General features: G+C 42.1%; 1 pseudogene across 1 annotated transcript in view; it reads left to right on the forward strand.

The window, feature by feature from the left end:
• The window catches only part of LOC311108205 (kelch-like protein 29), a 208,891-nt pseudogene that overhangs the window by 89,551 nt on the left and 93,551 nt on the right, over positions 1 to 25,789 (forward strand). Inside the window, exon 4 of the transcript in view lies at positions 20,638 to 20,776. The product of the transcript in view is annotated as a kelch-like protein 29 (transcript). The remainder of the gene's footprint in view (positions 1 to 20,637; positions 20,777 to 25,789) is intronic.

Raw genomic sequence — 25,789 nt, forward strand, 5'->3', positions numbered from 1 at the left:
GATTTCTGGCTCCCAGGTGTCTTTTATACAGGTAACGAGCTGAGATTGGGAGCACTCTTAAAGGGAGTGCTCCTAATCTCAGCTTGTTACCTGTATAAAAGACACCTGTCCACAGAAGCAATCAATCAATCAGATTCCAAACTCTCCACCATGGCCAAGACCAAAGAGCTCTCCAAGGATGTCAGGGAAAAGATTGTAGACCTACACAAGGCTGGAATGGGCTACATGGTTAGGCTGGAATGGGCTACATGGTTAGTTTATTGTTGTTTCGGTTATTTCTAATTGTACTATATCACTGCAGACCCCCCAGCCTAGCTAAACTTGCCTTAGATAGCTCCTTTGCACCTCCTCCAATACACGCGGAGACCGACTCAATTTATGCCTCTAGAGATACCTCCAGCGATGCTATCTCTTTCATCGTTACCCAACGCTTAGGTTTACCTCCACTTTACTCATATCCTTCCATATCCTTGTCTGTACATAATGCCCTGAATCTTTTCTATAACACCCGGAAATCCGCCCCCTTTATTCTATGTACCCAACGCACTAGAAGACCAGTTCTTAAAGCCTTTAGCCGTATCCTTATTCTAGTCCTCCTCTGTTCCTCTGGTGATGTAGAGGCTAACCCAGGCCCTGCAGCCCTCAGTATCACTCCTACTCCCCAGGCGCTATCATTTGATGACTTCTGTAATCGCAAAAGTCTTGGTTTCTTGCACATAAATATCAGAAGTCTACTTCCTAAGTTTGAGTTATTCACTGCGTTAGCACACTCTGCCAACCCTGATGTTCTAGCAGTGTCTGAATCCTGGCTCAGGAAGGCCACCATAAATTCTGAAATTTCCATCCCCAACTATAACATTTTCCGTCTAGATAGAACTGCCAAAGGGGGTGGAGTTGCAATCTACTGTAGAGATAGCCTGCAGAGCTCTATCATACTATCCAGGTCTGTGCCCAAACAGTTTGAGCTTCTACTTTTAAAAATCCACCTTTCCAGAAATAAGTCTCTCACTGTTGCCGCTTGCTACAGACCCCCCTCAGCCCCCAGCTGTGCCCTGGACACCATATGTGAATTGATCGCCCCCCATTTATCCTCAGAGTTTGTACTGCTTGGTGACCTAAATTGGGATATGCTTAATACCCCAGCCATCCTACAATCCAAGCTAGATGCCCTCAACCTCACGCAAATTATCAACGAACCTACCAGGTACAACCCAAAATCCGTAAACATGGGTACCCTCATAGATATCATCCTGACTAACATACCCTCTAAATACACCTCAGCTGTCTTCAACCAGGATCTCAGCGATCACTGCCTTATTGCCTGCGTCCGTAACGGGTCCGCGGTCAAACGACCACCCCTCATCACTGTCAAACGCTCCCTAAAACACTTTAGCGAGGAGGCCTTCCTAATTGACCTGGCCCAGGTATCCTGGATGGATATAGATCTCATTCCGTCAGTAGAGGATGCCTGGTTGTTCCTTAAAAGTAATTTCCTCTCAATCTTAAATAAACATGCCCCATTCAAAAAATACAGAACTAAGAACCGATATAGCCCCTGGTTCTCCTCAGACTTGACTGCCCTTGACCAGCACAAAAACATCCTGTGGCGTACAGCATTAGCATCAAATAGCCCCCGCGATATGCAACTTTTCAGGGAAGTTAGGAACCAATATACACAAGCAGTCAGGAAAGCAAAGGCTAACTTTTTCAAACAGAAATTTTCATCCTGTAGCACTAACTCCAAAAAGTTTTGGGACACTGTAAAGTCCATGGAGAATAAGAGCACTTCCTCCCAGCTGCCCACTGCACTGAGGCTAGGAAACACTATCACCACCGATAAATCTACAATAATCGAGAATTTCAACAAGCATTTTGCTACAGCTGGCCATGCTTTCCATCTGGCTACCACTAACCCGGCCACCAACTCTGCACCCTCTGCTGCAACTTGCCCATGCCCCCCCCGCTTCTCCTTCACACAAATTCAGACAGCTGATGTTTTGAAAGCGCTGCAAAATCTGGACCCCTACAAATCAGCTGGGCTAGACAATCTGGACCCTTTCTTTCTAAAACTAGCCGCTGAAATTGTCGCTAACCCTATTACTAGTCTGTTTAACCTCTCTTTCATAATGTCTGAGATCCCCAGAGATTGGAAAGCTGCCGCGGTCATCCCCCTCTTCAAAGGGGGTGACACTCTAGATCCAAACTGCTACAGACCTATATCCATCCTGCCCTGCCTTTCGAAAGTATTCGAAAGCCAAGTTAACAAACAGATCATCGACCATTTCGAATACCACCGTACCTTCTCCGCTATGCAATCCGGTTTCCGAGCTGGTCACGGGTGCACTTCAGCCACGCTCAAGGTCCTAAACGATATTATAACCACGATTGATAATAGACAGTACTGTGCAGCTGTCTTCATCGACCTGGCCAAGGCTTTCGACTCTGTCAACCACCGCATTCTTATTGGCAGACTAAATAGCCTTGGTTTCTCAAATGACTGCCTCGCCTGGTTCACCAACTACTTCTCAGATAGAGTTCAGTGTGTCAAATCGGAGGGCCTGTTGTCTGGACCTATGGCAGTCTCTATGGGGGTGCCACAGGGTTCAATTCTTGGGCCGACACTTTTCTCCGTGTATATCAATGATGTCGCTCTTGCTGCTGGTGACTCTCTGATCCACCTCTACGCAGACGACACCATTTTGTATACATCTGGCCCTTCATTGGACACTGTGTTAACAAACCTCCAAACGAGCTTCAATGCCATACAACAATCCTTCAGTAGCCTCCAACTGCTCTTAAACACTAGTAAAACTAAATGCATGCTTTTCAATCGAACGCTGCTGGCACCCGCCCACCCGACTAGAATCACCACTCTCGACGGGTCTGACCTAGAGTATGTGGACAACTACAAATACCTAGGTGTCTGGTTAGACTGTAAACTCAACTTCCAGAGTCACATAAAGAATCTCCAATCCAAAGTTAAATCTAGAATCGGCTTCCTATTTCGCAATAAAGCCTCCTTCACTCATGCTGCCAAACATGCCCTCGTAAAACTGACTATCCTACCGATCCTTGACTTCGGCGATGTAATTTACAAAATAGCCTCCAACACTCTACTCAGCAAATTGGATGTAGTCTATCACAGTGCCATCCGTTTTGTCTCCAAAGCCCCATACACTACCCACCACTGTGACCTGTACGCTCTTGTTGGCTGGTCCTCACTACATGTTCGTCGTCAAACCCACTGGCTCCAGGCCATCTATAAATCACTGCTAGGCAAATCCCCGCCTTATCTTAGCTCATTGGTCACCATAGCAGCACCCACCCGTAGTCTACGCTCCAGCAGGTATATCTCACTGGTCATTCCCAAAGCCAACACCTCCTTTGGCCGCCATTCCTTCCAGTTCTCTGCTGCCAATGACTGGAACGAATTGCAAAAATCTCTGAAGCTGGAGACTCTTATCTCCCTTAATAACTTTAAGCATCAGTTGTCAGAGCACCTTACCGATCACTGCACCTGTACACAGCCCATCCGAAATTAGCCCACCCAACTACCTCATCCCTATATTATTTATTTTGCTCTTTTGCACCCCAGTATCTCTATTTGCACATAATCTCTTGCACATCTAGCATTCCAGTGTTAATACTATTGTAATTATTCTGCACTATAGCCTATTTATTGCCTTACCTCCATAACTTGCTACATTTGCACACACTGTATATATATTTTCTGTTGTATTTTCTGACTTTATGTTTTTTTTACCCCATATGTAACTCTGTTGTTTTTATTGCACTACTTTGCTTTATCTTGGCCAGGTCGCAGTTGTAAATGAGAACTTGTTCTCAACTGGCTTACCTGGTTAAATAAAGGTGAAATAAAAATAAATAAAAAAAGACCATCGCCAAGCAGCTTGGTGAGAAGGTGACAACAGTTGGTGTGATTATTCGCAAATGGAAGAAACACAAAATAACTGTCAGTCTCCCTCGGCCTGGGGCTCCATGCAAGATCTCACCTCGTGGAGTTGCATTGATCATGAGAACGGTGAGGAATCAGCCCAGAACTACACGGGAGGATCTTGTCAATGATATCAAGGAAGCTGGGACCATAGTCACCAAGAAAACAATTGATAACACACTACGCCGTGAAGGACTGAAATCCGTCAGCGCCCGCAAGGTCCCCCTGCTCAAGAAAGCACATATACATGCCCGTCTGAAGTTTGCCAATGAACATCTGAACGATTCAGAGGAGAACTGGGTGAAAGTGTTGTGGTCAGATGAGACCAAAATGGAGCTCTTTGGCATCAACTCAACTCGCCGTGTTTGGAGGAGGAGGAATGCTGCCTATGACCCCAAGAACACCATCCCCACCGTCAAACATGGAGGTGGAAACATTATGCTTTGGGGGTGTTTTTCTGCTAAGTGTACAGGACAACTTCACCGCATCAAAGGGATGATGGACGGGGCCATGTACCGTCAAATCTTGGGTGAGAACCTCCTTCCCTCAGCCAGGGCATTGAAAATGGGTCGTGGATGGGTATTCCAGCATGACAATGACCCAAAACACACGGCCAAGGCAACAAAGAAGTGGCTCAAGAAGAAGCACATTAAGGTCCTGGAGTGGCCTAGCCAGTCTCCAGACCTTAATCCCATAGAAAATCTGTGGAGGGAGCTGAAGGTTCGAGTTGGCAAACGTCAGGCTCGAAACATTAATGACTTGGAGAAAATCTGCAAAGAGGAGTGGGACAAAATCCCTCCTGAGATGTGTGCAAACCTGGTGGCCAACTACAAGAAACGTCTGACCTCTGTGATTGCCAACAAGGGTTTTGCCACCAAGTACTAAGTCATGTTTTGCAGAGGGGTCAAATACTTATTTCCCTCATTAAAATGCAAATCAATTTATAACATTATTGACATGCGTTTTTTCTGGATTTCTGTTGTTGTTATTCTGTCTCTCACTTTTCAAATAAACCTACCATTAAAATTATAGACTGATCATTTCTTTGTCAGTGGGCAAACGTACAAAATCAGCAGGGGATCAAATACTTTTTTCCCTCAATGTACCTGTGAGCAGCACTTATAAAAATAAATCTTTCACTCAGCTCTTCAGGTGTGCATAGCCCAAGCCAGGCAGTGTTGCAGCTCGAGGTGGGATAAGCTATTGTAGGTTTCGTAGTTCTTTGACTTTGTCTGATTAATTTACCAGCTATGAAACAGAACATGGCAGAAATACTTTGAAAAGAGCTACTGCAGCATTTATTTTGCTATAAATGTGATCATACTGTGGAGCCCTGACCACCCGCCAACGTGGCTGGTGAAATAGACATCTTACCTGCCAATGCCAAAATCAACCCGCATTTTGCGGGTGTTAATTTTAAGCCCTGGATCTGAGTTATAGCTCAGTAATGCACACTTGAGGTATAGGCTTTACCGGCATTTAAAGCGCACTTCCGGGTTTTCCGATCACGAGAAAATCCAATTATGAGTATCAAGTGTGATAAAACGGATACGATTACCAATGCGAGTATGACAAGATTGGCACACCCCTAGTAGAGAGGAGGTGACGCTCTAGCAGGGCCAAGCTGTGTGTGTTGGCTACTGTGAGTGTGAGGGAGTAACACGGGGAGCAGGGAGAAAGGGGGGAGAGACAGCAACCAACCAAGCTGACTCGCACTATAGTAGACTAAAAGCTGCCTTAGCTAGGTTATTTATCATCCGATATGATTATGTAGTACCTGACTTGACTGCATCAAACCGGGAGAAGCTAATTGAGTTTAGCTAGCTAGCTACTGTAGGCTAATTGAATCTGCATGCACTTTCTCATTCTACACAGTTACAAACAACAACAGCTCCATTCAGAATATAAAGTAGCAGCCTACCTGTTGGCTCTTGGTCATTGTAGCCTGTCCTTCTCCATTAACTTTTAATTCCATAACATCTTCCATTGATTAGAAAATATTTGCCCAACATGGGGGCTCTATGACTGTAGCCTATTGTCGATTTGATGACTTATGATTGGCCAACATCAAGCTTACACGCGCCACTCTCGAGCAGCAGCATAAATTATATAATTTCTCTCTCTCGCTCTACTGCAGCAGTTGGGTTCGGATCTGTATGGATCCTTCCGGACAAGTCAGTTAAAATTACACATACCCGAAAGAGATCGCTCGGGTCCCGGGTCGGGTCTCGGGTATTTGAGTACAGGTGGATCCGTGAAGACCTCTCGAAGGCATTACAACTCCTCTGCTTGATCACTCTCCGCCCTAGCAAGGCATTTGATTTGTTGCGAGGCGTCACTGATTTAAACTGGGTTTCCACACCTTTGTAGCTACTTTCAGCCATTGACTTCACCAGCCTTTCCGATTCGGGAATTTGGTTCTCCACGAGGCTAGAGTGAAGTCAAAGGGAGTTAAAATGCGACTTGGATCTCAGAAGCGGCGGCCGTTGGTGTCAGAACCATTTTGATGTGACGAGATTAATTGCCAGAAGTCAGATGTCGATGTGTTCTATTGCTCATCAGCCGTGAAATAGGCAGTAATGCATTATCTATGAAGGAAGCTTGCCGGTGTTCGAGACAAGGAGGCTGCAGAGAGAAACTGCCAGAGCCAGGCGCACAGTCAATAGCTGATGTTTAACTCCTAATGACAAGTCAGGGTGATTAAAACTGAGTGGAAACTAGACCAGACTAAACAGCAACAGGATGTAAGAACAACACTGCGAGAAAAGGGAGAGAAATCTCAGTGCCAGTTATATTACATTTTAACCAAGTGGAAATACCTTTGACAAGTCCAAAAGCTCGGTAATAAGTGTTACTGGATGGAAAATTGGTTTAAAAAAACGTTTTTTTAAATCTAATAATGCATAGAGGTTGTCTCATAAATACTAATGGTGAGACTAGACTATAGACTTTAATTGGACTAGACATTAATAGGAACAGACTCCTCTCTCTGCACTCATTATTCTCTATCTTTATTATTCTGAGGCAGGAACAGTCTACCTCAGTGTTTCTCAACTCCCATCCTCAAGTATCCCCAACAGTACACATTTTTGTTGTTATCTTGGATAAGTACACCTGATTCAACCAGTCTACTAAGCATCAATCCCTTGACTCTGGGATCTAGTTGATAGTTGTTACTTAGTTAAACAGTACTAATTTAGTTCATACTCAGACCACGTCTCGCAATCCTTATGTGGCTCTTTGACCTTGCTCAAAGTTCAAATAAAGTATTGTATTGATGAGTGGATTATCTTCATAAGTGTTTACTGCATGAGTTTACCATCCCCCCATACTCTAATAAGTATTAGATTGTCTCCTGTGTCTTAGTGAGAAAGTGTTAAGGACTTATTGATTTATTGTAATCAGTCGTCTTTGTGGGGAGCTGATATTGTTTTTAAGCCTTCTCCACATGAGTGATATTTCATATGCTGATGACCGTAATGTTCCCTTATCTTCTATCTTCTTACGTTCAGCATGCTTTTAGTTGCTGTAGGACGAAGAGCTTTGAATGAATAAATGATTATTTTAATACAGTAGATCAGTTATCACCAACCCTTTCTGAGTCAAGATCACTTTCGCAGTCAAGAAGCAAGACGAGATCTACCGCTTAGAAATGGAACATTAACCTAATAAAAACAGGTCTGTACGAATGAGGTTTGGGCAGTAGGCCTAATACATCATCACAGCATATTGGCTATATGCCTGGCCTGCCAATATTGTTATTCTCAGACCATATTATATTTCAAAACTCAAGCTTTGATTAAAAAAATATATATATCAGGCACTGCAGATCGTAAATTGAAATAATTAGCTTTTATATTTTACTGGACTGATGGTATGGTACCTGCATCTGATGGTCATGCATTCAAGACAACTGGGAACTCCAAAAATAAAATAAACAGGGTCAAATCATTACGTCAGTGATTTTCAGGTAGGAATCTCGTTGTCTTGAACGTACTGAAGTGGGAAGTCAGAGATTTCCGAGTTCACAGTTGTTCTGAACATGGTATTAGTCTCTGCCGAGGGAGGGAGAGAGCAGCAGAGGGTCCGCCTCTCACGGTCCCCGCTTTCACCTTCCTTTCATCTGGTGAGACTGGCTAGAGACAAGTTCATGTTGTTCCTATGACCAGAGAAAGTGAAATATTCCTCTATATTAAAATAGACAGGACGAACTGCTCTATAATAATAAAAACGCAGGGCTATCGATAAACTTGGCTATTCATTCATTGCCGCTGCAGTGTGAGTGGAATTACGGAGAAGCACGTTATACACTACCGGTCAAAGGTTTTAGAACACCTACTCATTCAAGGGTTTTCTACATTGTAGAATAATAGTGAAGACATCAAAACTATGAAATAACACATATGGAATCATGTAGTAACCAAAAAAGTGTTAAATATATTTTATATTTGAGATTCTTCAAATTTGCCTTTGCCTTGATGACAGCTTTGCACACTTTTGGCATTCTCTCAACCAGCTTCACCTGGAATGCTTTTCAAACAGTCTTGAAGGAGTTCACACATATGCTGAGCACTTGTTGGCTGCTTTTCTTTCACTATGCGGTCCGAATAAAACAGAAGAAATGAGCGCAAGTCTTTATCGTTGGCTTTTCTATAGAAATGTTTGGTGATCGACTCGGAATGGCGACCACTGCAGTAGATTGTCATTATTCCCTTTCTTCACTAAAAATTGTCACCGTGAGTGAGAGTTGATGATGGCATTATGTTTTAGATAAGTGCCAAACTGAAGAGAATTCTTGATGAGGCACAGTGCTATTTGTGTGATCTTAGGCTAACTATAACTGTGTTTATAGGACTGTTGTAATTCCACAGAGTGTTTTCTTCCTCATGCCTTAAGCTCTAGAAAGTAACCTACACTTTTACTAATAGAATACTCAATACTAAAGGGGTAAGAAGACCCTTGGGTTGAATTGGGCAGTAACTTACTACCTTGAGAGGAACAAACAGATACACATTTCCAGCTGAATATACTCTTAAAGTGCCATTTTAAAAGTTCTCAGACAGTCAGTCCATTTTAGAAGCAGTTCAGTCACCTCCATAATCCCTCTTTAACCTGTGGTGAGAGTATGCTGCGTCTGTGGTTATTGGAATATGAGGATTAACCAGGCACACATATTGGCTCTGCAGGGTCCAAGACATTTCATCTATAGTCTGTACGGTCCAGTGAGGACCAGGCAGACAACCCACATAGCCAGACCCCAACACTGACCTTTCTGCTTGGACACACACACACGCTTGGACACACATGCACACTGGCCTTTCTGCTTGCACTGACTTTTAGCTGTGACTTTCTACAGAGTTAGTCAGTAAACACATCATGCACCTCGTCCACAAGCAGAGAGAGGTAACATTTATCTGCAGCAGCGCAGGGGGTGTGTGTGAGAGAGAGTGAGTGAGTGAGTGAGTGAGTGAGTGAGCGAGAGAGGCTGTTGCCTCTGTCTCTGTGTGGATCTTATTTATCACGCTCTTAGGGTCACCTTTCAATATGCTTGCCTCAAAAACGGCAATATAAGCAGATTTCAGTACCTAGCTGCTAGCCTGTTAAGAGTCTCATAGTCATAGAAACACTCGTAAACAGGTTAGAGTGTGAGTTAACTGGCTGGAGGCGTATTCACATTCTCACACGCTGGCCTTTCTATCTGAGTGAGTGAGTGTGACTGACTGATTCACTCATTCACTCACTCACTCACTCACTCACTCACTCACTCACTCACTCACTCACTCACTCACTCACTCACTCACTCACTCACTCACTCACAGCAGGTGTTGGCAGGTCCAGTCAGGGATTACAAAACCTACCTTTAGTATAACGTTTGATATCAAATGCCAGTCAGGGGAAGGTTTGTGGGTGACTAAACCATAGCTTTACTGTCCACTCACATGGAAATATATAGTGTTTAATGTAAAATGCCAGTGTGGAGAAGGTTATAATCATGACTCAAATACCAAGACATGCTGTTGTTGTATCCCATGATATTTGGTGGAAAAACATATAGTATTACTTACAGAGAAATAAGATCACACTGTGTATGTATGGAAGTTAGTAAGAAAATGTTGGCACTCGCCAGGGTTAAAGCCATTTTCAGAGAATAGGCCTAATTAAAGAAACATTACTCATTATTATGAATGAAGGGATTAATATATCTTTGTCTCTCTATTAATCTATGTCTTTACAAAGGTGTACAGTATTTTTAATAGAAACTTCACACCGTTATCCAAATGCTAACAGACTCTGAAATGAAATGATCAAGCTCAATGAATTGTGTTAATTAATTGCATGTGCTGTATTTTTTTCTTCTTCATGCATTCTGCAATTCACCTCTGTGGCACTACAGTATGGACATATGTTTGGGGTTAGAGGGAGCTTTGTGTACCATGTGGTAATTAGTGTAAAACAGTAAGTTAGCGTTTTAATTAAACCAGAAATGAGTACTGTTGTAAACCCACTATTCTAGTCAACCTCTCCTCCAAACATGGGTTATCTGCACTGGCCAGCACTTCCTCATTATAGCACCATTGTTAGGGATTTATCGCGTGTGTGCGTGTATGACAATGCGTGTATGACATTGTAGAATGTGACTCACTCGCCCCCAGAGCGGTGGACAATAACATTACCTTGAATAACACTTAATAATCTGTTGTGGGTGCCTGTCCATTCCCTCCTACTGAATCATCCTTGGTTTCAAAATTGTGTTTTGTTTTTAAGTGAGGGAGAGGACAGGGAGCCTGTTTGAAACCCTGGATAGTTTGCTCTCTCTCTCTCTCTCTCGCTCCCTCTCTCTCTCTGTCCGAAAGTTCCAGTTCTGTTACTGCTCCTCTTCCCTTACTGGCCCTTACTGTCCCTCAGTCCTGCTAATGAGCATCAGGAGACTGGAACATGGCGACCGGTTGGACACACACACACTAGTCATCGGGATCGCCGTTCATGACACCCCTCTCTCCCAGGCCCCCTAACACAACAACAGGGCCAATGACATCCTGCCATGCTGTCACAGCAGCCCTACCGCTCCCTACCGCTCCCACGGCTCTGTTTGTGTCCTTGTGTGTTCTCAGACTATTCTTTTGTTTGTCTGCATACAGTTAAGTGATAATGCCAGAGAAGCTGGTGTTTGGAGGATATATTGGCACGGGTGTTGTTAGCAAACCATGCCAAGATATCCTCCAAACACTGCCTTCGAGGGCATTATCACTTTTATACAACGGGTTACCAACATATTTAAATAATGATTTACATATTTTCAGTCTTCCACAAGATATAGTCGCGACGAAAAAATCTAGGGTTGCTACCGAAGCCGGCTGGTCGTTCGTTCTATCGGTTCGGTTGCCAGTCATTACGTTTTTTTGTTCTGTATCTATGGACGCGACTCAGTCGTTCGTTCAAAATGTTCTATTGCCATACTGGCTGGCAACATTCTTGTCCCTTGCTTGCTAGCTAGCCAACTACGGCTAACTTACAGTCACGTCAAACAGTGCAGCCAGAATAACAACAGAGTAGCTGCATTTGCATCTGTTTAAGCTGTTTTCTATTCACATTTATTTGGATACATCCATAACAGTGAGCTAATGATGTGTGATTTCCACTGGCATAGAAAATGTGCTTTCTCATCAGAACACTGTTGTTCAGAGGAGCTAGCCAACAACATAGCTAACAAAATCACTTCAAACTGAAGCTGGAAATAGATGCACTTTGTTTCGTTTTACCTGTTTTCTATTGATATTTATTTGTATATATACATAAAAATGATGCTGATTCCTGATTTCGACTGGCTGAGAAAAGCTGCCTGCCTGTCTGTCTCATCCCGACTCCCGACACGTTCATTACTATGCAAAAGCTGGAGATCGAATTTGAATATTGAAACAATGTTGCAAATGTCAGAAAGTCAAACAGCAAGGTTTATACAAATCTCCGCTGTTGAAAACAAAATGTTAGTCTAAAAGAAATGTGAAAAATAGGCATTTTAACGTCATAGATTTAGCCGGTGGTAACTTGTGGAATAGACACCGGCTGGAATGCGGTTTTAGCCAAAAAGCATTCAGGATTAGACCCACCTGTTGTATAATACCGTTTAGGTCTGGCCCTGGGCCCCAATGGTATGGTAGAAGACAGGACAGGGTAGTGGCCAGCGGTTTGATGATTAGTCGACTAGTTGCGTGTGGTGCAGTATACTATAATATACACATTTTATTTGGATCCCTCTCTATCTCTGTGTGTCTGTCTATTGGTGAAGGGAACAATGGCCCACACCAGGTCCCATTTCATGGCTCCCAGGGGACAGGGTTCTCTCTCTCTCTCTCGTCGGGACAGGGACAGGCCCACTGAGAATGAGCGGCTAGCCTTGGCAGAGCAGAGCCGGGAATAAAACGTCCTCATCATGGACTATTCTCTAAGGCAATGGTACCACTGGAATCAGCACAAGCATGGATTCCTGGGTCTTCAAGGATTTCTGCCCTAGCACTGGATTATTTGACTTGAATGGGTATGTATCAACTGACATGATGTCTAGAAAGGAATGTACAAAAGATTATGAAAGGTGTTTTGTACTAGTAAGAATATGTATTCAGAGTAACAATGTTTTCGCTACCTTGACTTCACACAAGTTTTATATTAGTGTGCTGGATCAGCCTAAATGGATGTTGGCATGTGCCCGAATGAGAGAGACCTATTAATGTTCATTCACCAGCTGAAAGGATCACCTGGGCTGTTGTGCTTAGTTAGAATACAAATAGGCTCTCAATCACCCAAGACTCCTGCTTTCCAAGGGCATTTTTGCATACGTGTAGGCCTACATAGTTGTGCAGTTATAGAACAACAGTCTAATATAAAGTACGACTGTTTCTGACATGGGCTAGGCTGTTAAGCTTCCATGTTTGCTGCTACTGTTGTTCCGCCCTCATTACATGGCGAGGTAGGCTAGGTTTTTCCCAAGTTGGTGGATTTGAGTCAGTTCCATCAGGGCTGCTGTGTGACAGCCAGGGGGTGCAGCTGTCTGTCGTTTGGACTCACTCACCTTTCAGCCAGGGCCGATTGATCTTGTCTTTATGAATGAACCCTAACCCTAACCCTAACTATGGTGTTGTGTATTCTGCTTCATGAAATACCCACCAGCTTCATAGCAGTCGATTGGATATGGTGTGTCACACTTAGAAACGCTGGCACGTACAGTGCAGTATAGAAGCTGTCTGAACGCCTATTGTTGGCATGTCTTCAAACCCCCCTGTTTTAATACTTAATGGATCGGTCCACTACTGTCACAAGGTGATGGCATGGGTTGTCACGTTCAACCACCAGTCAAGACGCTATTTTTATTATATCCATGGCTTGTCTGTTGTTTTCATGGGGCTGAATTAGTAAGTTATTCTACTGTTAGCTAGCTAAATCCTTGAATATATATTTTTTGTGGCTGATCTGTTTTTGAAATATAGTTCAATACCCACTGACTTTTCTTTCAAATGTCCATATTTTCCCCAGATTTTGGCCATTGTGCTCTCAGTTAAATCCACTCTCTGTACGCCAGAGCCTTTTCTATATTTTCTGCATACACAAAGAGCTTTTGGATGAGGCCCAGATTGGGAAAGCTTTGTGTGGTGTGAAAGGTCTTTGTGTGCATTTACAGTGACCTCTCTCTCTCTCTCCCCGCCCTGCTGAGAGTTCTTCTTTGAGAACTTATTTCAGATTGGCCTGTCTATTGATACATTTCTCACAAGGCTTTTGTGCCAGAAAATAGCCATTTTGACAGGTCTTTTGTTCGGCTCTCTCTGTCAGTTTCTCTAAATATATTAAAGGTACTCCTGTTATTGTGTTTTTCCCCATTTGGCTGGAAGAAGTATTGATGTGGTCAATTTGTCCTCCAGAGCATTCTCATTTGACCAAAACTCAGCAAATGGCTAAAGTCCCGTTATTTTAAATACATATTATTATCAATATCTATATTATTATAGTTAAACATACCGGTATTATTATTGTCTTATGATGTGAACAACATTATTTAAATACTTTTTTTATTAATTATAATAATAATTTTGTCCCAGTTAATAAATGTTGATAATAATGCACATTCTATTTATTTGAATAACATGTCAGCCAACAGAGATTCCAAGTAAATGAAGTTGCCAGATTTGGCTAATTGGTCTTTGGAAAGGAAGCATCTTCACTGGTAGAACTGGAGCAAAATGGATGCCTGAGGATGAGAGAGAATTAGCTTGAATCACGCTGGTAGGACCCAGCCTCCTTCGCCAACTTTACGAGATGCAAATCCAGCAAGCACTACTTGAGTCCAGCCTAGTCGTAGACATTAAATGATTTACTCAATACTGATGAAAATCCATATAATTAGTGTGTATTTATTGTCATTATGTTTCATAGTTGTTTCTACTTTGAACTACATATGAATTTCACAATCAAATATAGTGTCGCTATCATTCATTGATTAGCCAATTTAATAATAAATCCGTTATACAGATTTAAGTTTAGTATACTCATCATAAATTAATTTCAAATGTCTATATTTCTTTACATAAAGGGGCACCTTTATGCCCGTTGGAGACTTATAATAATTATTATAATATAATAATGCTCAAAATATATTAAAATTGCAATTTTAAAGATAATGTATTAATTGACCGTCCGTTATATTTATTTGTAATGTATTTCAGCTTTAAAGTGCCACTGACGTGACCTTGACATCATTATTCCCTTAGTCGTTAAATAAATTTGGTCAATTCTGGATTTTACAAATATTCTTGCCTTAAAATGCATTTTTTGTAGGGGTGAAAATACAGTTGTTAAGACTCTCATTTTGAATATGGAATGTAACAAACGTTGTGACCCATTAACAGTAAACCAACAACATCCCTTCAGTTAATTTAGCAGTAACTTTGTTATTTTATTTCCATAGTATTTTCGATCCAATTTATATAATTCTGCATTTTCTAGGAATTAAATACTTATATATTTAAAGAAAACAAATATTAAAAACATTTGTTCATCTATGCAGGCTCAACTCAAAGAGAACTAATGTTTTTTTGTTGTGTTGTTTTACAACTAAATGGAGTCCAGCCAATAACATTTAGATACATTGTCCATAGACGAGAAGGAGATACAGAGTGAGCCATGATCTCTTCAGATTTAACAGCATTAACAGCATATTTTATAGTAGCTACAAAAGCGGCTAGTACTGGGGTCAGTATTGAGTTATTGAGTTGGATGTTGAGTTATTGACTAGCTAAAACAGTTATTTCAAGCTAATTACCCAAAGAGTGGTGAAAGGATTGATAATAAATAGTGTGAAAGAAAACAGTCAGGAACCAAAGAGTCAGAATGTGCATGTCCATTCCACTAGAGCAACACTTCTTGACTTGTTATGTGAAATATCATCATCTTGCTCCAGGGATGTCTTTAATAGTATTTTGGACTGCAATGAACAGAAAAGGAGTCTGAAATATATAAAAAGTACATTCTAAAGTCTATCAAAAATACATATTATTTATTTATATTACAAAACGCATAATGAAAAATAGATGTCATGTAAAATATATGTATAATATATGCTTGGGATATGCTTCACAATTTTTCAATATTTTCATAATTTGTATTATTTAAAACCACATGCTGGTAACTTACCGTATTAATTTGTACAGTACATAAAGATTTTTTTAGATGTACTTTGTTGCAGTATTTGTAGATGTTAATTTATCTCATGGGCATCAATAACTTTGAAGCCTGGTAAATTCAGAAACTGACTATCCACTAGACTATTTATTTCTTAATTTTATTCCAGGAACGGCTACTTCATTGTTGTTTTGGTCACATCATTACTTGCTAGATTCATATGATTATCTTTCTCTTAATTTACCCTTTATATCATGCCAGAGATGTAGTTTTGATTTAGTTTTTCATGTTGAGAACACAATTAATGTTAATTGATGTGTTATGTGAGGAGTGACTAGAATTGATAACTGAATTAGAGTCAGGGATGCAGGTCAGAGAGTATTTTAGCTAATTAACTCAAAACGTACATATCTGCCTGGCACAGTAAAGGCAAGTGTCAACTGTCACAAAGTTCAATGACTTCCGTCTGTAGTAAACACTTAGGATTATTTTCTCTAAATGCATGACTAATTTGTGCGCCAGTTAACCAAAGGAAATACCAGTATAACGGGAAGCTTTGGCTATGATAGCCGATGTGTGGTGAGCGTTCTGGTACAAAATGGCTGCCGTGCTTCACACTGGTGGGTGCTGCTGCTAAACATCTTTGGTGGATGGGGTATGTCTTGAGTCGAAATGTAACGGTTTCAGTGGCCCGGTTACCCTTACCCTTAGATTGACTCTATGTAATGGTCCTTTTGTTTTGGTTCTCCGATGGTTCGGTTATTATGAATCACATTAATATGTGAATTACCAACTGTGACTTACTTTTTTCGCTCCAGATGTAGAAAGTACATAAAATCCCTACAAAATGGCTGTCTTTCAGAGACCCATACGACCAAAGATACAACCATAAAATGGCTCCTAGTTTTGGCAGCCAATGGCATGATCTGCCATATCTTCCCAGTAGCCAATCACACAACGATGAATAATGATGCCTGTGTCTATATCTGTCTACAGTACACAATACACAGAGTGCTCTAATTGGCTACTGTGAAGGGACATGGGCGCACGGCATTGGCTGGTTTACCTGGGGCAATGTTATGGTAGTGTAGGGTTACTAGGGTGAGCAGTAGAACTGGCACACATGTTTCAGCAACCTCTGGAATGATGTAAAGAGTGTGTGGATATTCTCTTTTCCTCTCACATCGTATTGTACATGTACTACACCTGTAATATCGGTTTGATCGGTCTTTGAGATCTCTTTGTTACCTTAAACTGTTCAATGGAATTCAACAGTAATAGTGCACAGGTTTTCTCCTTCCTTTTCAACATTGTCTTCAGTATATACGTATGTGTAGAAAAACGGCTAGATGTGCATACACTACTCTGATTTGGTCTTTGGGTAACAGCAGAACCCAAACAGCATCACAAGTCCCATTCTCCACCAGTGTAGTGCAACAGTGTGGTGATCTTTATAGATCTCCGTGGTCCATATTGAGTCCGACTCTCCTCCTCCACACTCCCTGTCAACAGAGAGGAGAAAGGAGACGCTGTGTGCTGTTTCACGCTCCCAGACATGATGGGTTGTTCTAGGGGTGCGCGGGGTGACCATCGACCCACACAAATACACCATTATTACCTTTTCCATCAGCCATTCAGGTGTGTCCGTCCTGCACTCAAGGGAGGGGGGAGGGGGCAATTGTTTGCTGAAAACTATAGTTCTCGTTCTGATTCACTCTCATTCTCCTTCCTTTTGACAGAATCTGAGTGTTGGGGTAAATGGGTGCCGTGCGCTGTGCTAAATTTAAGGTGAGAGCCATATCGGTCGCTGGAGACGCACAATGCGAACTCCAATTACCATGTATTCACTATTCACAGTGGCCGAGCCACGGCGCGCAGGCAGCACAGTAATCAGATATCTGCCCAACCGCCAAGGGCCTGGAGCGCCGTGTATGAGAGTGGCAGAGAATGTTGAAGGGCGAGGCTAATGTTACGTTTTTGTATGTGGTGCATTTACGATAGGAGACGAAATGAAGTGGCTGTTTGACTCTTTTTGCAGTGCATTACATGATTTTGCTCTTATCTCTTAGCCGAGTATCTCTCTCTGTCTCTCTGTCTCGGTCTCTCTCAATTCAATTCAATTCAATTTAAGGGCTTTATTGGCATGGGAAACGTATGTTAACATTGCCAAAAGCAATCTTTCTCTCTCCACTCATTACAGGAGGCTCGGAGTAATGTAGACTTGATTTCATATTGTTGTTCACCCTAATGATGCCAAGGCAGTTCATATCCCTCGGTCTTTTGCCAAATAATAGGCATATTTATTTATTCATTCATTTCATTTTTTCATTCTAGCATTGCATTCAGTGTGGTTAATGGTCAGAAACGGGCCCTTACAGTCAGTTAATTCCTTGATGTGATATATCTGACAAGGATCCTCTGCTTAGAGAGGGTTTTGCACATGCAGCCACCGAACGACTCCGTCTTGAATTGCTCTTATTTGTCATGCGGCTTTAATACTGTATAATTTAGTTTGCTAAATTAATTTGCCAGTGAGCTGCTAGTGTCAGTCAAGAGAAAGTGGAAGCTAAATGAGGGAATATTTCCAGCCAAATAGTATGGCTAATGTCAGAGCAGGTTAATTGAATCTTGGGTGGTCTTACGGTAGGTAGACTGACTGAGCGTTTCATGACTATTACACAAACTAAAATGCTTTACGTTTATATTACAGTGGATCCAATTGCTCATCTGATTAGTCACGCATAAATGAGTAGACAGGGGTTATGTAAGACGTGCACACATGCATGCAATTACAGACACGCACGTACGCACACACACACACACACACCTCCCCTGTTTTACAGCACATTTGAGACCAATAACGAGTTAGAATTGTACAGTAGCAGCCCATTGGTCCATGGCTAAGCTGGGATCATTTGGATGTTGGCTGGGTGTGTCAGGGCAGAGTTCAGTTTAATTCATAGTACATGTCTGCAGATCTTTGATGGTCCATCGGTCCATTACGGCCGTCCACAGCTGAGACATTGCCTGAGCTGTGCAGAGAGTTGGAGAAAAGCTGTGTTAAAAGCTTTTTACAGTCAACTGAAGGATGAGGCTCTATGTAGATATTGCCCTTAACCACATATCTAGGATCAGATAACCCAAACCGCTAATACGTTTTACAAGAACGTTGTATCGTTTCTTCAATTTATTTTTTACTTTTACCCTTTTTCCTCCCCAATTTCGTGATATCCAATTGGTAGTTACAGTCTTGTCCCATCACTGCAACTCGCCATGCGTCCTCTGAAACGCGACCCTGGCAAGCCGCACCGCTTCTTGACACACTGCTTTTTAACCCGGAAGCCAGCCACACCAATGTGTCGGAGGAAACACCGTCCAGCTGGCGACCGAAGTCAGCATGCAGGCACCCGGCCCACCACAAGGAGTCACTAGAGCACAATGGAACAAGCAAATCCCAGCCGGCCAAACCCTCCCCTAACCCGGACGACGCTGGGCCAATTGTGAGCTGCCTCATGGGTCTCCCGGTCACTGCCGGCTGTGACACAGCCTGGGATCGAACCCGGGTTTGTAGTGACGCCTCAAGCACTGCGATGCAGTGCCTTAGACCGCTGCGCCACTCTGGAGGCCCCCAAGAACGTCTCATCTTTTACAGGGGTACAAGGAGCGTCTTCACTGTTAAAAGGATACAAAAATATCTGACCCTGTATCAGTTGTAAGGGGTTAATTTCTACCTATTCCCAGGGTCTCCCCCTCTCAGATTTGACATTTGTTGCTAGGCAGAAACAGTTGGACCGACCAGGGTCCCGCTTATACACTATTAAGGTATTGTGCTGTTGATGATTTCCTACTGTATAGTGTATTAAAAGTACAGTGCTGTTGATGGTTACCTACTGTATAGTGTATTAAAGGTACAGTGCTGTTGATGGTTACCTACTGTATAGTGTATTAAAGGTACAGTGCTGTTGATGGTTACCTACTGTATAGTGTATTAAAGGTACAGTGCTGTTGATGGTTTCCTACTGTATAGTGTATTAAAGGTACAGTGCTGTTGATGGTTTCCTACTGTATAGTGTATTAAAGGTACAGTAATATAGATTGCCCTCTCTATACACTGTTACAGATTAAATGCTGGTCCCCTGCTGTCTCATACACTCAGTGTCGCCTCATGATGCCTCATTAAAACAATAGAAGAAAAAAAACCTCCTCTAACTCCATCTCTACAGCAGGCCTAGTCCTCTCACTGACTTCACCATAGATCTCAACTATAGGCCTGGTTTGCTCCATGCATATATTTCCTAGATTGCTTCTTCATGTTGCCGAGCGATATTTATGAGATTTTCTTTTTTTAGAGAGGATGACAAATGTGTAGATGTTGTTTTTTCTTTAGTTTTTCTGGCTTGGACAGTGTTGTTTAATTCAGCGAGGTTCAATGAGTTAACGTGCCCAAGGTACGATGGAGGTTGCTCCTGGTAAAATGCCAAAGAAATATGACTAACGATGAAAAATGTATCTTGTTTTCAACGCACATTTATTTTAATTGATTCTACATTTTATTCAGTTCCTTTAGTTGAATTCATAGTAGTATGCAAATGTACACAAGCCACATGTAGTCAAACAAGTGTCTTGTCTTTCATATGAATCCTAACCTTTGATATCAGCTGCATGCGCTTTGAATATTCTTATACCTTCTAGACGGTTCTGCTTATAATCACTCCACTAACTCCTCAGTACAGAACTGTAGAATTTCTGAGCTTGCTTATTTTATTATATATACACACTTTCCCTGCCTATAATACTGACATGTTGATGAAACTGTATGTATTTTCTCTTTTCTGCAATGTAATGAAAGCTATTAAGCCTGGCCAGTAATAATGTTTTTATAATCAGCACATTTCTATTGTTGCCTCTCTACTTCTAATTGATATATTTCTATGATCATATTTCTATAAAAAAGAGAGAGAATTCTCATTCTAAAGCGGAACATGGCATTGTCTTGTTTCTTCTTTATTCTACAGAGATGTTGAAGGAGTTGAACCAACAACGCAGAGCGAAAGACTTTACAGACCTGAAAATAATTGTTGAAGGCAAAGAGTTTGAAGTCCACCAAAATGTTCTAGCTTCCTGCAGCCTTTATTTCAAGGACCTGGTGAAAAGGTTTGCCTTCCCTCCCCTCCCCTCCCCTCCCTCACCAGCTTTTGATCCAATCTGTTCTTTTCATAGGGTGCATTTGTGTGGCTTTTTTTTTCCCTCCCCCCTTTTCTCTCTTGCAGGTGTGTGAAGACTTTGGTTCCTATCACAGGGCCAGCAGCCTCCTTCTCCTCCCGCTCCAAATGAATGTATCTCTAAAACCATGGGACAGAAAAGATCACCCTAGTCTTTACCTTTTCCTCGCCATCTAGAGACAAATAACTACAATTACATTTTGATGAGCAGAGAAAACGTTCAATGATTGGGGGATGTTTTAATGACTTAACTGTAGGGGCTTTAAACCAACTGAACATAGGTTACCGTTAGTGCATTAAAAAGATAGGGAAGCTTCAGAGTTGCAAACAAAGCACAAAACAAACAGAGGCACATCTCTCACCACCATGCTACTCTTTACCCAACCACTATTTTCACAGGTTAACGCCATTCTCCATTAATGTTTTCATTTGATAGTGGATCTGAGTATTCCCCATTACTCTATCCCTCACATGTCTCTGGGCTGTTTTGGTTCTATATTGTGTGGGTGCGTGCGTGCAAGTGAGTGTGTGTATGCTGATGTGATTGGCAGTTTACCTGCCAGTGCTAGTATGTGTTCCTTGGTTGTTGTGTTTGCAAAATGTGTTTGTGTGAGTGAGTAGGTGTGTGTTTATTTTCTTCAAGCTGAGCCAACGCCATCTCCTAGCGTCCTCACCCTGACTTCAGATTCTTGCAGGTGTCCCAGAACCAATGTTCTCTCGTCTCCTTGACATGTGTGTTTGTTCTCCTGTACACCGCGCACAGACAGACCGACAAAGACTGTAGAGAGAGAGAGAGAGAGAGAGAGAAGACTGTACATTACAATAGGAAGCTCTAGTCTAAAGTCTGGGGGAGGCTGCCTGCTAGTTGCCCTGCAGCCATGCTGGCTCTATTGTGAGATCATCAGAGGGCGCCACGCTGCTTATCAGACATAGAGGCGAGCCAGCCAGGAGATGCTTTGTGTGTGTCACTCACACGAGCATGCCCAACACACAGGCCAGAAGAACACACTCTCTCACATACATACACACACAATTGTTCTTGCTGAATGGGGACGCGTACTGAGATAATAGTGAGCACCAGCCCTCTCCCAACCACACCCCACTCATATTCACACATATAGTACATCACATCTACACGGCACACAACTTTCAGTTTGCTACAGACAGACTTGTGTTGGTGGAGCTGTCGATAGGATTCCCCTGTTTCTCTCCCTTATCTGAGCCAGAGTTAGTTTGCTGCATAGAGAGTTAGATCCTGCACAGAGAGAAATACTGGAGTGAGTTAGGTTCTGCATAGAGAATAGAGGTAGGTTCTGATTAGAAACAAGGTCCCCAGAAAGACACAAAGTCCCCATAGGAATGGAAATAATTTGTGTCTGGTTACAAATGTATGCACTCACTAACTGTAAGTCGCTCTAGATAACAGCGTCTGTTAAATGACGAAAATGTAAAAATGGTTACGTTCATCTGACTGCCTGCCTGCATACATTCTGATATTGTACTTGCTTAATTTGGCTGCTTGATAGAGAAAATTCTCATTAAGTGTATAATTAATTGTAAAACGACCTTAATTTATCATCCTAACGTGGGCCTTTCTCATCTAGATTAAATCAAAAATAGAATTTCTAATTTAACCGTACAGTTAGTGGTATATTCCATGAATATGTATGTTATACTAATCAGTAATTGTATAAATTGCATAATCGTATAATTATTAATCGTATAAGTTGTCAACCTTTTTGACATGATAAAGTTGTTATAATTCATCACGGCATGTACAGTACAGTACAAATAGAACAATAAATGCTCTTGACTTTATAAGGCACGTGGGACCTCTCCGGTTTTATTGGCGTGTTTACTGTCAAACACAACACTGAGAGAGCGAGAGGGAGGGCGGGAGACTGAGAAAAAGCTGTGCCATTTTTGCCTTGGCTCTCTTAGGTGTTGTGCAGTCAGGTAGGGTGTCACTGAGTTGGTTAAAGAGACAGAGAGAAACCAGAGAGAGACAGTGACAGAGAGAGAGAGAGAGAGAGAGAGCGAGAGAGAGAGAGAGAGAAGAGAAGGTCCCAGCCAAGGGTCCTGTCATTGAGTTACGGCCTCTCTGTGCCATTCAGGTCACTCTCCAGCGCCTGTGGAATTATGCTGATGCCACACATGGCCCCACACCGTGTCCAGATTTTTATGAGGTCGAATGAAAGAGAGAAACGCACTCTTCACGCTCTCCCTGTGCTGCCCACTACCCCCATGCCATCGAGGTACTCACTGCTGTCGGGACTCCCTGTCAGTGCCTCATAAACTACCACAGCATGTGTGTGTGTGTGTGCATATGCACGTGCATTTGCGTGTGTCCGTGTCCATGTCCGTGTGTGTCCGTGTCCGTGTGTGTGTGTGTGTGGGGGGGGGGGGTGAGCGGGAGGCGCAGGCCTATAACTCTCCGGTGTTATCCAGACAGCCAGCGTTCACTCAGAGAGAGAGTAGAGATGGAACAGAGGTTGAGCGCCGCTGCATATTTGTGCTGATCTCCACACACACACACACACACACACACACACACACACACACAATAAATGAAAGTCTAAATTGGAACATATGTCCAGCTGGCGCTCCGTGAAGTGGCTAAGTAATGATTAAATTCTTGTTTACATTCAGGAAAGTCATTTTCATTTAGTAGGTTATGGTGTTTACTTTTAAGCAGTAGTTAAGTAAATTGCAGAACATTAAGGCACCATCTCGTTAGAAAATGGTTTTGAAATATAATTTTTTAAATGATTATATTTTAATCATTAAAGCTACAGTATTTGAGTTTGAGTGAGATTGGGTTTCTGGGTAACACTTTATTTGGATAGATGCTCTTCAGACTATCTACTAACCCTAACCCAGGCTCGAACCCTAACCGTAACCTTTAACATGACCCTAAACTTAACCCTTACCCTAACCCTTATTTTAAACCTAACCCTAACCTTACCTACAGATGGAAAATCCGGACGATCCAAATAAAATGTGACCGTTTTCTGTATCATACCCAGGATGTAGGCCTAGCTATTTCCGGTTAGCAGCATTTTAAAATATTCATAATATTTAAATTGGTGTCGATATTTGATGTATGTTATAAAAAGCTAATTTATAGTCAGTTTGCTGAAAGGATCAGTAAAATTAGATTATGATAGATGAGTAGCAATTAATGATTGTGCAAAATGATCACTAATGGCGGTAAAGATTAAACCACGACAGATGTTAAAAATGTCCATGCAGTTTAACTGCTGATATATATCCGCAATCTCATCCATTTTATGTAAATCATAAAAATCTGCCTTCTTTGTTAAATTTCCCATCCTTGTAGACTATAGTATTGTATTTCGATAAAATCTTAAAGAAACTCTATATCCTCCCTCCCTCGCTCTCTGTGTAAAGTACAAGCCTGAAGTACAAGCCTGCAGAGTTGATGTATCTCCCTCCTCTTTCGCATTAAACTTGTCAAAAATGTCCAGTCGTCGCGACCCTGCTACCTGAAGGATGTAACACACCCGGCACTCACCCACCAAAAACCTATTACCTCCCCCTTTAAAGGCTGCTGCTGCTCAGCCCAGAAAGACCACACACACACACACACACACACACACAGACCAACGGTCACCCCCAGTAATTCCATTTTCCCCCTCTGGAGTTTCAATAAGTATGCTCTGCACCCCCTTAATTTATGGGCACAGTGCATCTGGTGCAGCTCAATGGCAGGGCCTAATGTAAAGGCACACACTCTCTGAGCAGTCTTGACACACTAGAACTTTGTTCAATTTCTTGCCTTTTTTTCTCTCTCTCTCTTTCTGTTTTCATATGATTCTGACTAAAGCTGTGACAATACCATTATCGCAATATTTTTTCCATGCCAAAAAAAGAAAACATGAAGCAGACCTAACTCTTTGGTCCCATAAAAACCTTCTGTATGTAAGGTATTGTGTGCTATAGCTTGGAAAATAAATATACTGAACAAAAATATAAACGCAAACATGCAACAATTTCAAAGATTTTTCTGAGTTACAGTTCATATAAGGAAATCAGTCAATTTAAATAAATTCATTAGGCCCTAATCTATTGATTTCACATGACTGGGCAGGGGCACAGCCATGGGTCGGCCTGGGGGGGGCATAGACCTACCCACTTGGGAGCCAGGCCCACCCAATGGGGAGCCAGGCCCAGCCAATCAGAATGTTGTTGTTTTTCCCACAAAAGGGCTTTATTACAGACATATATACTCCTCTGAACCCCACCCCCCAGCCCCTCAGACGATCCTGCAGGTGAAGAAGCTGGATGTGTAGGTCCTGGGCTGGCGTGGTTACACATGGTCTGCGGTTGTGAGGCCGGTTGGACGTACTGCCAAATTCTCTAAAATGACGTTGGAGGTGGCTTATGGTAGAGAAATAAACATTGAATTCTCTGGCAACAGCTCTGGTGGACATTCCTGCAGCCATCATGACAATTGCAGCTCCCTCAAAACTTGAAACATCTGTGGCATTGTGTTGTGTGTCAAAACTGCACATTTTAGAGTGGCCTTTTATTCTCCCCAGCACAAGGTGCACCTGTGTAATGATCAATGTAATCAGCTTCTTGATATGCCAAACCTGTCAGGTGGATGGATTATCTTGACAAAGGCTAAAATGCTCACTAACAGGGATGTAAACAAATTTGTGCACAACATTTGAGATAAGCTTTTTGTGTGAATAGAACATTTCTTGGATCTTTTATTTCAGCTCATAAAACATGGGACCAACACTTTACATGTTGCGTTGGTATTTTTGTTCAGTGTAAATGTGACTCCAACATTAGAGCTGTTTTCCTAAAGAAATGTAATCCGCTTTGTGTTTTGTATCGCGATACTCGTATCATCCCGGCCCTAAATCTGACTGAGCCCAGGCATAGTCTGTTATGAATAGGAGAGGAGAAAGTGATA

Source organism: Coregonus lavaretus (assembly GCF_964263955.1).
Source record: "Coregonus lavaretus genome assembly, chromosome: 33".
In the NCBI taxonomy this organism is placed as follows: domain Eukaryota; kingdom Metazoa; phylum Chordata; class Actinopteri; order Salmoniformes; family Salmonidae; genus Coregonus; species Coregonus lavaretus.